We start from the raw sequence: 12,991 nt of genomic DNA, 5'->3' as shown, positions 1-12,991 counted from the left end.
CTGATGCAGCACCTTTCATCCTGACAAACAACCTCATCCTCCATCTTTTCATAAACAAATCTTAAAAATCATCTATGGATCTAGAGAGAGGAAAAGAAGGGGAGTCAACACCGTGCACGCTGTACATGCCACAAGTTCTGTGAGCCGGTGATTGTAGCTATTTCAAATGTAATTACCTCAGTCACCCCCCACTGGGCAGGGACTCTTAAGGTCTGCTCAGCTTCTAGTGCATGGCTGGTGCTCAATAAATGACAAATGCAATTATAATAATTAATAATTCATATATTAATAATGCAATCCCTTTCCCATGCTCAGTAATTGCCTGCCAACATGCCATGCATACAAGCAAGAACAGGGGCTGCCAGGCATCCCAGAATTTCTCCACACTTCCATAAAGCCGTGTCCAAAGGTCACCTTGAGGAGGCCATCCCAGCCGCCGGTTAGTCTAACAACCATGGCTGGCTTTGGTGCTTCATTTTCCTTCTGTCTCCTTCCCATTTCAAATATTTGGGACTGTGTCCGAGGCCCAGCCGCCAGAAGTAAATGCCCTGTTGCCACATGCGGGAGAGCTGCGTGGGACCCTCACTGAGTCCCCCGGGGGCCCCTGCAGTCCTGATGCCCCCCTCTCTCCGGCACCACCTTCCTTATCCAAAAACTGCACAGAGCTCAGGCCACAGGAGCGTCCATGCGGACCCCGCCCCGACAGGGCCTATCCTGGCAGCGGAGCCTTGAGGCGCACAGAGCCGCTTATCTGGGGTGAATTGGTGAACTCGGTTTGGCAAATCCTTATCCCACAGTGAACAGATTGTTCATTTCAGAGGCAGTCACAAAAATCAAAAGCTCCAGCAGGTTACTAATACCCTAGCAAGTCTTCCCAGAAGAGGGCTAATGTTGATCTCTTTATCTCATCTGTGTTTTCTTTTTTTCCTGGCATTCTTTGATTTTTCACAATGCAGGTAATTCTACTCTGTTTGATCAGAACTCACTCAAGTTGTCTAATGAATTTCAATTGGCCATTTATTTAGTTTTCCAACTGGCCTCTCCTCCCCGGACATTCCAAGTGATTTCCAAACTAGGATTAAAAACCCAGTGTTTGTAACCTCCACCCCACCCTAGGCACTAACCCCCCACTCCAATCTCCCCCCCCCCACTGCTCCCTCCACCCACCCCTCACCGGTCTGGGAGCTCTTACCCCCAGACCTGGCTTTCTGCTTTCTGTAATATTGAGGCCTTCATCAGCAGGAAGCAGAGAGGCTGACAGCTCTGCAATCCTTGTGGAGCCCAGAAATGACTGACCTTTTGTTTTGCATAAAATCCACTCCTACACCCTAACTCCAAGGGACCAGAAGGCAAAGGAGTCCTTTAAACTGATCATTTTGCTTCTTACAAATTGCTTTCTCACAATGCTTTTTTAGCTTTACTTTTTTCCAGGCTCCAAATAAAACCAACTAAAATACAGCTTCTGGTTTCACCTTCAGGGGATAAAGTATCTATGAAACGAACTTTCAGATTTAATGTTCTAGATGTTGATGAGATTCCCATCCATCAAGATCATGTTGAAATGGAAAGCTCTGTTAAACCTACCATCGGCAGCGAACCCTTCTAACTGGCTCTGCTACTAGGACAGACCATGCTCCCCGTTCCCACATCTGCACAGCCAGGGCTCACTTCTGTCTCCAGTCCTCCCGGAGAAAGTGCTCTGTGTATGTTTTTGGTACACTTTATGCCCCATAGGGGGCTGAGAAGGAAACCCTTTGATAACAAGTTTTCTCTCTCCCATGCTTCTAGTTCACAACCAGAGCCAAAAGTATCTGTCCCTGTGTTAACATTCTCCTTCCAGACCATTAAAAATATTTTTGCCTTCAGTTCAGTTCTTTGTTTTACTGAATTTGAGACTTCTCATTAAACAAATACATTGCTCACTCATCTGTAAACCCATCTACAAGACAAGCCCAACATAGCAAACCCATCACCTTTCCCTATAAATCTGTTCTTCCTCTCCTATCCTTTATGCTAATTCAAGGACAACACCGCTCCCCTAATCCAAGAGTTGGCAACCTTTCCCTGCAAAGATCCCGTAGGTCTTAGGAACCGTATGGTCTCTGCCACAACGACTTATTTCTGTTGTTGTAGTGTGAGAGCAGCCAATGAGCCAGGTATGTAAAGGAATAGTGCGCCAGTGTTCCAAGGAAACTGTATTTGCAAAAACAGATGGCTCCCCATTATTGGCCCTTGGGTCGTAACTTGTCCACCCTTTTGACCAGAAACCTGGGAACCGTCATGTTTCCTTCCCTCTTTAGCCCCATACATCCAATCTGCAGGTGAGTGCCAATCTCGCCTCCTAAGTATTTCTGAATTCTGCTCTTCCTAACCAACTCTAAGTTCTCACTCCACTTTAAAGAAGCTGCAAATGGGATCCCTGGGTGGCGCAGCGGTTTAGCGCCTGCCTTTGGCCCGGGGCATGATCCTGGAGACCCGGGATCGAATCCTACGTTGGGCTCCCGGTGCACGGAGCCTGCTTCTCCCTCTGTCTATGTCTCTGCTTCTCTCTCTGTGTGTGTGACTATCATAAATAAATTTAAAAAATTAAAAAAATAATAAAATAAAGAAGCTGCAAATTATAGAAGATGCAAGAAAGATAATGCCTGGATGGATCAGTTGGTGAAGCATGCAACTCTTGATCTCGGAGTTACAGGTTCAAGCCCCATATTGGGTATAGAGATTACTTTAAAAAAAATCTTGAAAGAAAATAAAAGAAGAAGAAGATGCAAAGAAGATACTAGGGCACACCATCGTCTGTTCAAAGGAAATTGCTCATGCAAAAGAAGATTGGAGAACAAATTTATACTCACTGTATTTCCTCAAATCTAAGATTTTGAGGAAATTGTAAGATATGCATTATTTAATGCATACTACATTAGAAAGAAAAAATATAGCCAAAACTATAATCAAAGCTTTCCTATCACTTAGAATTCTTATTTCATACTTCTTGGAAAAATTATTTTAGACAGAGAAGACATTGATTGCTGTTGCTTATCAGTCTTGTACATATAAAATATACATATATATGAAAATAAATTGGTTAAACTTCTTAACATGCAGAACCTTATTCGTACATCATTTTCTTTCTAGAGTCATAGAAGTCTGTATCTTTCTACTCAGTACCTTTCCCTATGACATCATATTCACACAATTTCAGCTAGTTTCAGTGCTGTCCCCTTTTTGATCTTACTAGAAGGTGTCAAAGGAATGTTTGCCAACAACAGCCAGGACTCATATTCCTCCCTCAAAGAGCCCTTAAATGGTCTGTGGCTCAGAACACAGAGGATCTGCAGTTGTCCAGTGGTGGCACCAGGAATAGCAGACTAATACACTCATGCTGCCAATGGCAAGCACACCCTGAACTTTGCCTGGCAGACAGCAATTACAAAACAATCCTGATTTCAGAGATGTTAATGTAAAAAAAAAATGTGCATCTTAGCATCCATGAATTATGGTATATATTTTAAGTTATAACAAATGTTTTATGACATGCACATAACATTTTTTATGATGCCCCTCCTACTTCAACCAGTTTTTTAGATGAACTAACAATGAGTCATTGTTACCTATGAGATAATAAGAGCACTTCTGCGGTACATGCCAAACAGTAAATTGACAAGATCAGTCTCTATCAGAGTAGGGGTTTGGAACTTAAATAACTTTCCTTGGATGAGTATGTCACTAGCAGCTAGACTGTCTCTCCGGCACTATCGTTAGCAATTAGGGAAAAAAAGAAATTAGTTTTTTCCCCAAAACTCCCAATGGGTTTGAACAATTCTTATTTCCCTACTGATTTGGTTTGAAAAAACTCAGCCACGGTGACAGAATGAGCAATAAGAGTCTGGGTCACAATCTTGTAGTACAAAGATTATATCCTGACCTCAAATTGGTGAAGTCTTGTGGGACCCACAGGATACAAAAGGAAAGAGCTAAGTTTCACAAGTAAAGCCCTCTGACCCCAAGAGTTTGGATCGTTCTTCCAGATTCACCCTTGGAAGGCACGTGCACCCATGAAGGAAAAGCATCTGGGGCATCCAGGCTTACGTAGGATGGCTCCCCATCAGGAACTTGGGTTGGCTCCAACTTCCCCATGGAATGAGCTGCTAGTTCAGCTATTGATTGCAGAAACAGTACCCCTTGTATAATTGTAGAGCTAGAAGGGACCTTGAAAAGTCAAACCCCTAAGTTTCCATCAGGGAGGACTGGAAAAAAAGTGGATTTGCCTGTGGGACCATCTGCGGTCAAGGGCAGAGTGTGCAAATCCTTCAGCCAGTGGTCTGTCCCTTGCTGGCAAATTCCTTAAGTTCTCCAGACGGAGGCTACTGGTAAGACAAATTTTTAATTATTAAAATAAAATGCCACCCACCCCAAACCCCACAATTAGAAATAATCTTCTTTTCCCTTTGAAATGTGAACGAGAGTGGTATGGCCAAAACTCCTGTAAGATCTCTCCTTTTCAGCTGGAAATGGAATTAATTAAAGCACTTGGGAAAAAATACTACCGTCTGACTTTCTTGTGAGGCTTTCGAGAGAAAGGCAGCATAGTGAGGAGAACGAGCCCAGGCGATGGCTGGGTGAAGCAACAGAGCTTCCACTGCTGACACTCAGCATCTGAACTGCTCCTGATAAAACAAAGCAAACCACGTTAAGCAGGAGCCCGTACCACCCTTCTTCCTACGCACCTGGATAATCCTGAGCAGAACCGGCGGGTATATGCCTGGGAGACCCGCCAATAGGTGTGAAGTGACAGGGGGAGCCAGAGGGAAAGAGGAAGGTGGGGTCACTTTTCTCTGTCTTATTTCAGCTGTAAATTTTCTGGGCAATACGACCGTGACAATTGATTTATTTTTCATTTAATACAGATTTATTCTGTGAAGCTTTGAACACTCACTGACTCCAAATGGAGAATTTTCAGTTTAGCAAAGCAAACGCTCAATAAATATTATTGGATATGAAATTTGTTAATCTGCACTTCTCCTCTTTGGAGATAACTGTATTTTCTGCTGCCCCATTTGACAGATCTCCAACCTCTAGCATCTCAATATTAATCTGAAATGATAAGCGATCAAGGCTCATAACCTATTTTCTTTTCAGACAAGACTGACATTTTTTTTTTTAAATCACCTTCTTAAAATCACCCAAAGAACAAATCAGGAATCCCTAGGGAATCTAATCAGCTCTATTATGCTAACTATAAAGACAGTCCTGCCCCCCCCCCAAGCCCTCAAGAAAGGATCTTAAGGAAGTAGGAATTAAATTGCCAAGTCTAATGGATTCCCTGTGTGACTAAATCACTGTATTATTTCTCGTGTTTGAGGAGATACACAAATTTCACGGACAGGCCCGCTCCCAGCTTAGATATTCCTGTTTCAACAGCTGTTGCCTTGCTCTGTGTCTAAGGTCAGGTTCATCGATGGCGGAGCCTAGCAGATCCTACTCAAGTGGGCTGAAAGCATAAAAGAGTTTTCTGTTGACTTTACGCCAATGCTCGCAGAGAGACCCCTCCCCACTCTGTCCCATGGAAGATTCCAGGATTTCGCCTCTCCTCTTCTTGATGGGAGGTGACAGCGATTAAAGGAATGGGGGTAGCTGAAAGCACTTTCATCTGAGTCTGAATAGCACAGGATGGTTCGGGTCACCCAGCTGTCCCAAAGAGGCCCTGCCCCTCGTGGCCTCCAACCTTCATCTTTAGTTTCCACAATTTGCTGCTCCTTGGTCCGCATTTCTTATGCATACTCCAGAGAGAAAACCAAATCAGCCATCTTAAATCTTTTGGGGGAAAGGCTTGGTATAAATGCATTCGACAAAGAATAATAACAAACTTTTGACCTTCTCCTTTCAGTCAACCCCAGTAGCAAAATGTACAAGAGCCCTCAAGGCTCTGGGCATAGCAGACAGTTCTTTCCCGTCAATTCCATGTACTGCATTTACATTTAAAAACGGTTTAGATTTTATATATATTAGAAATCATCATTTAGGATATACTGACTAATGAAATGAGCATAATCATATATAGTTCTATAGTCACACACGTGTTCATAATCTGAATAATACCACATAGAATATCATTATTTTTCAAATGGGTTACTAATAAGGTTGATACACCTTTTAGCCTCGATAGTGAACTTCTTTAGCCAGACCCAGACAGGAAGCATATCCTTTTTACAAATCCTAAGCTTAGCGAACACGAAAAATAACGTGATGCCTGAAGTCTAAAGTTAGTTCCTCAGGGAGTCCTTTGCTCTGATCATTGTTAGCAGGTTCTATCATATTATTTCCATTCTCCAACGTCAATTTTTGTTCTGCTTAACTAGGACCTTCCTCCCAAATGGATATCTCCCTGTTGGAGAAAGAAATCAGAAAACATTATGACTACATCTCAAACTTCCTCTTTCTGTTGTCATTTGAAACAGGTGAAAGGAAGAAAGCAGACAGTTCTGAGTCCAAAACAGGGTGTGCAGCCACTTTGGGGGTCCTTACGCCTCCTCTGAAGGTGGGAGGCCCGTGCTCGCAGGAGCAGGGAGCGCTGGCCCACATGCAATGGCAGCCTGCTGCCAACAAGCCCTGGCCTGGGCCCATGAACACGGAGAGGGCACCAAGTGAAGAAAACCCTTAAGGAGAAGAGAAGAAAGAACTTCCAAACTTTCGTGTGTACATTCACAAAAAGGGTGAGGGGATGTGCATAAAATAGAGAAGAGCTCTCCACGCCAGGAAGTTGCCTAAGACCTAGTCAGGCTGCCCTCGCCCCCTCAGGAGGCTCTACTGCTGCCCTGCTGGGGGCTCAGACTTGGCTCGCACAGCTACGGGGGCTGGAAGCCCAGAATCAAGGAACCAGCAGGTTGAGTTGCTGGTAAGCATTCTCTCCCTGGCTGGTAGACGGCTGCCTTCTGCCTGTGTCCTCATGTGGCCTTTTTTCCTCGGTGTGTGCAAGGGGAGGGAGGGAGAGACAGAGAGACAGGGGCTCTCTGGTGTCTCTTCTTATGTATGTATGTGTCTGTGTATGTATGTATTTTGTTATGGTTAAGTAGGCTCCATGCCCAGAGTGGAGCCCACTGTTGGCCTTGAACTCACAACCCTGAGATCAAGACCCTGAGATGGAGTCCTGAGCTGAGATCAAGAGGCAAACACTTTACCGGCTGAGACACTCAGGCGCCCCTGGTGTCTCTTCTTATAAAGTTACTAATCCCATCAGACCACGGTCCACTCTAACGACCTCATCTAATCCTAACTGCATCCCAAATGTCCCCTCTCCAAATACCATCACACTGGAGGTTAGGGCTTCAACACATTGTGGGGGGAGGCGGGGGCACACAATCCTTTAGTCCATTATATGACTACAGGCCCTAAAATAAGTAACCACAAAGCTCAGGGCCATTGCAACAACAACCTCACACACCTGTGAGGTTCCCTGATTTCTTCTGGAGGGCCAATTTCTGTATCTGAGGTCCAACTGGGGGTTGGCTGATGTAGACTGGATCACCTAGGGCCCATGTCCCTGGAGGCCCATGTCTCCTTCCTCCAGCAGGCTGGCCTGGCCACATGCTCCTGTTGGTAGCAGAGGAGCAAGAGAGAAAGCAAGCCTTTTCCATCATCTGGGTGTGTCACATTTGTTACCAGTCCATTGGCCCACGCCAGTCCATTGACAGCATGGAGGGCACTATAAAGTGACACTCCTCAGCAGGGTTCAGAGAGAGGTGGAGCACTGGGGCCATCCTTTCACCTTGCACAATCCTTCCATCGTTGCTCACATTACCTTACCTCTCTGCAAGGGTTTCTATTTCCTCTTCTGAGGGTCATCAGGATATGTATATAAGTCCCTTTTCAGCTTTATTAATCTGTGATGAGTTTCTTAATATAATATTTCAAGTATAATTTTACCCTATTGATGAAATAGTTAAAGTGTTTTAACCCTAATTAAATAGTATTTTAAGCAATATTTTGACATATGGGAAGGAGTGGGGTTTAAGTCTATAATGTTCAATTAAACCAAGACTTTTTGACAGAGTTCACCAGAATGTAATACTGCTTGGGTTTTGTCTCTCTCCTCTCCCACCCCTTATAGAGTGTTTTTCCCTGAAGGGAACAGAGGATTGGCTTAGGCAAGTGAAGTATCCAGTGGGGCCTATTTGCAGTCAATTTGAGTTTGTGTGAGAAAGATAACACCACATCCTGAAAAGTTGCTAGGTGTGGGGAAAGAAAGAAAAAGACAAAAGAGCTATTGTACAGACATCCTGACGAACTTAAAAAAAAAAAAAAAAAAAACTAGAAGGAGATTTAAAAAGAAAATCTAGGACTATGAGCTTATGAGTTGTCAGGATAATTGAGAACAGGTAATTTCCTAGGTGATAATGAGCTAATGGAGAAGAAATGTATTTTTTCAGCACTGGAAACAGGTTGTACCAAAATATCAAATTTAGGGAGATTCCCCAAGAGACAGTTTGACGCATGTGTTCTGGTAGTGAGAGTGGCATCCCGACCCTGCAAAGCCAGGCACATTCAGGGTCATATTGCTGTTGGTCCCCTCCCAAAGGAGGTAGAGGCGTGCAGCAGATTGCAGTTATTATAACCAGCCTGCCCTTTCTGCAGGGGGCCCTGGGAGTCAGCCCCAAAAGGGACCCAAGTGGCATAAAGCAGACCAGTCCTTTTCCAAGAGCAGCCAAGTGTGTGGGGCCTTGTAGTTAGGGGAGACATAACTCATTGAGCCTTCCTGAGCCCCCTGAGGTGTGATTCCACTAAGGCAAGCCACCAGCAGACCCTCCGACCTCTAGGAAAAACCTGCCTCCGTTTCTCCATCTGTAGAAAAGAGCCATTCAAGGTCAGCCGACAGAAGGCCGTTAGGGCCAGAAATCACTGCCATGGGTCCCCCACCATGACAGGTGCCTTAGTAGCCCCTTCATGCCCATCAACTCACATTCTCTGAGAAGCATCAAACCCCCATCCTATGAGAGCTGGCTCCCCAAAGGCAGACAAACTAGCCTGGGAGCACTCAGGATGGGGGGCAGAAACCCATCCAAAAAGAAAAGGAGGAAAAGAAGCTCGAATGTGATCAGTGGGCGCAGCGGTGGTGGGGTGCTGTGAGGGGGGATCTGGTGTCCTGCTGGGCCTGGGGCCACCGCACGCTCCCGCCCTCCTCTGGCAGGACGGTGCACAGGGCCCTGGGTTTGGCTTCCCAGGACGAGGAACCCTGCACTCGGCCTACGTAGTGACTTAGGGACGCCAGTGAGCGCAAGCTGTCACACCTGTCACCACCAGCAAGTGACCTGGTGAAAACACCTCCTGGCACCTGTGGTACAGGCGTGGCTTTGCCAGCAGTGGATAAAGGGCTCAGAAAGAGGACAACGAGAGGCTCAGAAAGCCAGGGCACGGCGGAGAAAGCAACCGCTATAGACTCTCTTCAAAGAGGACATGAAGTTAAACTTTAAATAAGTCATCCTCCGACCCGCATTCAGTTGGATTCCACACCCGGATTTCTGAGAAAACTGTAAGGAAATGAAGGTTTTAGCCAGAAGAAACCAAAGGTGTTTTGATGCTAAGTTTATTCTTGTGCCATTTTTTGTCACTTGTTTGATTAATAAAAGATTTTTTAAAAACCAAACAAACATGAAACGTAGACGACACCCTTCAGCCCTAATAGAGAATCGCCACAACCTCTAGAAAACCACAAACACACGAAGGGAACCGAATGGGAGCGGAGAGCGGCCGGAGCAGCCCCGGGGGGGCGGGGGGGGGGGATCTGCGCCCCGGCCTGGCCTCCCCCGAATCCGCCCGCCTCGCAGCCCCCCTCGGCTTCTCTCCCGAGACCGACCCTGTGCCCAACGCCGCAGAACACGCTACTCCTACACTAAAAGGAATCCAAAGGGAAATACAAAAGCCACGGCTTACAGATCTCTGTTATGATGCTTCTCAGCCGGGCCTCAGGGCAGCCTCTGATGCTGCGAGACCTAGAACCCCCGCGCCTTCGCCGGAGACGAGAGGCCAAGAAGAAAGCCCGCGGCCTGCGCCGAGACGGTCCCGCCCCAAACGCAAGCCCCTCCCCCTGCAGGGATCCCCGCCCACGGGAACCCCCCGGGAACCCCGCCCCCAGGGAACCCCGCCCCCAGGGAACCCCGCCCCTAGGGAACCTCACCCCTCCACGGGAACCCCGCCCCCCGGGAACCCCGACCCCACGGGAACCCCGACCTCCAGAGAACCCCGCCCCCCACGGGGACCCGCCCCCAGGGAACCCCGCCCCCAGGGAACCTCACCCCTCCACGGGAACCCCGCCCCCTGGGAACCCCGACCCCACGGGAACCCCGACCTCCAGAGAACCCCGACCCCCACGGGGACCCGCCCCCAGGGAACCCCGCCCCCAGGGAACCTCACCCCTCCACGGGAACCCCGCCCCCCGGGAACCCCGACCCCCACGGGGACCCGCCCCCAGGGAACCCCGCCCCCAGGGAACCTCGACCCCACGGGAACCCCGCCCACGAGAACCTCACCCCTCCACGGGAACCCCGCCCCCCGGGAACCCCGACCCCACGGGAACCCCGACCTCCAGAGAACCCCGCCCCCCGGGGACCCCGCCCACGAGAACCTCACCCCTCCACGGGGACCCCGACCTCCAGGGAACCCCGCCCCCCGGGACCCGCCCCCGGGGAACCCCGCCGGCCACAGAACCGCTTTCCAGCTCCGCCCTCCTGGTCCCCACGGGCGTCGGGACAACCAGGTCCTTATGGGTCCCTCGATGGCTGTAGCCCCGGGCGGCGGGCCCCACTAACTGCCCCTTTTCATGACTCTCTCCCGAAAGCACGTTTTCTCCGTGGCGTCCGCGGGGTCAATGAGGGGCCCGCGCGGCAGCAGGGACGGGGCCGTGGCGACGAGGGCGCACGCCGGGCCGCAGCGCTCCGCACTCGCACTGGGCGCCCGCAGCTCCCGGCCCCGGAGGCCGCCCACCTCGGCGGGACAGGCGGGCGCGGGCCTCGGCCGAGGGCCGCCGCGCTCCGCGGGGACACGGGGCAGCCGGAGTGGCGGGACGTGCCCCCCCCGGGGCCTGCGCTGCGGGCGGCGGGGGCGGCGGGGGCGGCCCGGGGAGCCCGAGAGGCTGCGCGCGGCTGCTGGGCGGGGCGGGAGGCGGCCCCCGGCGCAGACTCGGCCCCGCAGGAGCCCCCGCCGCGGGAGGGGCGGCGACACGAAGCCCCGCGACGCGGCGGGGACCCCGGGCCTTCCCGCTGCCGCCGCCCCCGGGCCTGGTGAAGCCCAGGGCAGTAGCCTTCGCGCGCGGGGACGAGTCCTGGGGCGGCACAGAGAGCGCGGAGGGGACGCGAGGGCGGGAGATGCAGGGCCTCCAGCCGTCCCACCGCCGCACGCGCCAGGACCGGGGCCGCGTGCACGAGGACCAGGTTAAGGCGAGGGTCTGGCGCCTTGGCTGCAAACATGCTGATACGCAGTTGGTCCTCGTGTCACAAGGTTCCAGGCCTCTTTAGAACAACCCCCCTCCAGGGGCCCCGCGACCACAAGTGTCCCAGCCGAGCGGCTCAGGGCTGTGTGGGTGCGGCTCTCTCCTGAACTCTACGTTATCTTCATCCTTCCTCTCCCGTGAAAAAGTTGATCTTGTCTTTGACTAGAGAAGTAGAAAGTATCCTGCGCCCATACAAATCTAGAACATCTTTGTTCTCGAGAGCCAAATAGAAGAAGTGGAGGTGATGCTGTGTCCTTCCGGTCTTCTTTATAATATCCAAACTCTGAATGGGAGGAGTTTTAAAAGTTGACATTTCACATTTTCTTTTTTTTTTTCTTTTTCTCTTTTTTTTTAAGATTTTATTTAATTAATCATGAGAGAGAGAAACAGAGACACATGCAGAGGGAGAAGCAGGCCCCATGCAGGGAGCCTGATGTGGGACTCGATCTCGGATCTCCAGGATCACGCCCTGGGCCTAAGGCAGGCGCTAAACCGCTGAGCCACCTGGGCTTGCCCTCAGTTTACTTTTTCAATTAAAAAATTTTTTTAAAAAATTTAAAAACGGGGGATCCCTGGGTGGCTCAGCGGCTGAGCCCCTGCCTTTGGCCCAGGGTGTGATCCTGGAGTCCCGGGATGGAGTCCCACGTCGGGCTCCCTGCAGAGAGAGAGAAAGGCACTGTCTCCGCCTTTCTCTCTCTCTCTCTATCATGAATAAATAAATAAAATATTTAAAATAAAATAAAATAAAAAGTAGCTGTTGTGGCCTTCTGAAAACGGACCTTGAAGCAACAGATGCCCGCAAGTAAATCTGGGGAGCTGACAAATCACCAAGAAAAAACAAAGCACTTTTTATAGAAAGTCCTATTTGTGGCTCGATTATTCGGCCCAGGAATAGACTCAGGCATCATTAACACAAGCTGGAACCCCATGTCCAGAGTGTTCCAGAAGTACAGCTGTCCCGCAAAGGCGCACCCTCCACGCCTCTTCTCTTGGTGGGTGATGCTGATCGGTCACAGGGACAGTCCGAGCGTCATAGAGCGACAGCGCTCTGCCACCTGGTGGCCGGAACTGAAATGACCCTGAACCTTCAGCCAAAAAGAACAGGTGAATCGCGCAACGACACCATCAGCGCAACGACACCACCGGCGCAACGACACCGCGAGCAGAGTGGTTTTCTCAAGTCCACTTCCAGTGAGCAGTGGGAGCTGGGAGCTGGGAGCCTGAAAAGACAAATTAGGTATGGGAGGATCTTCTTCCCTAACCTCCCGGTAGAAGTGACATGCCCTTAGGTCGCGGGCTTGGCCGAGCCTGCCTCCTTACACACAGAGGCGCGGACCAGCTACTGCGTCTGCGGACCCCCCGGCCACACTGCACACTGACCGTCTGTCCGCGCTGTGCGCACCTCTGGCGGTGGCCAAGCGGAGAAACAGGTAGCTCACCAGGGTGATACAAGTTCAAGATGGGAAAGGGAGCCGGGACCTTCGGAGAGACACCCGTGAATGTGTCTAAATA

This window comes from Canis lupus, chromosome 36 (assembly GCF_048164855.1).
Source record: "Canis lupus baileyi chromosome 36, mCanLup2.hap1, whole genome shotgun sequence".
Taxonomy (NCBI): Eukaryota; Metazoa; Chordata; class Mammalia; order Carnivora; family Canidae; genus Canis; species Canis lupus.
Note: the sequence above shows the minus strand (reverse complement) of the source record.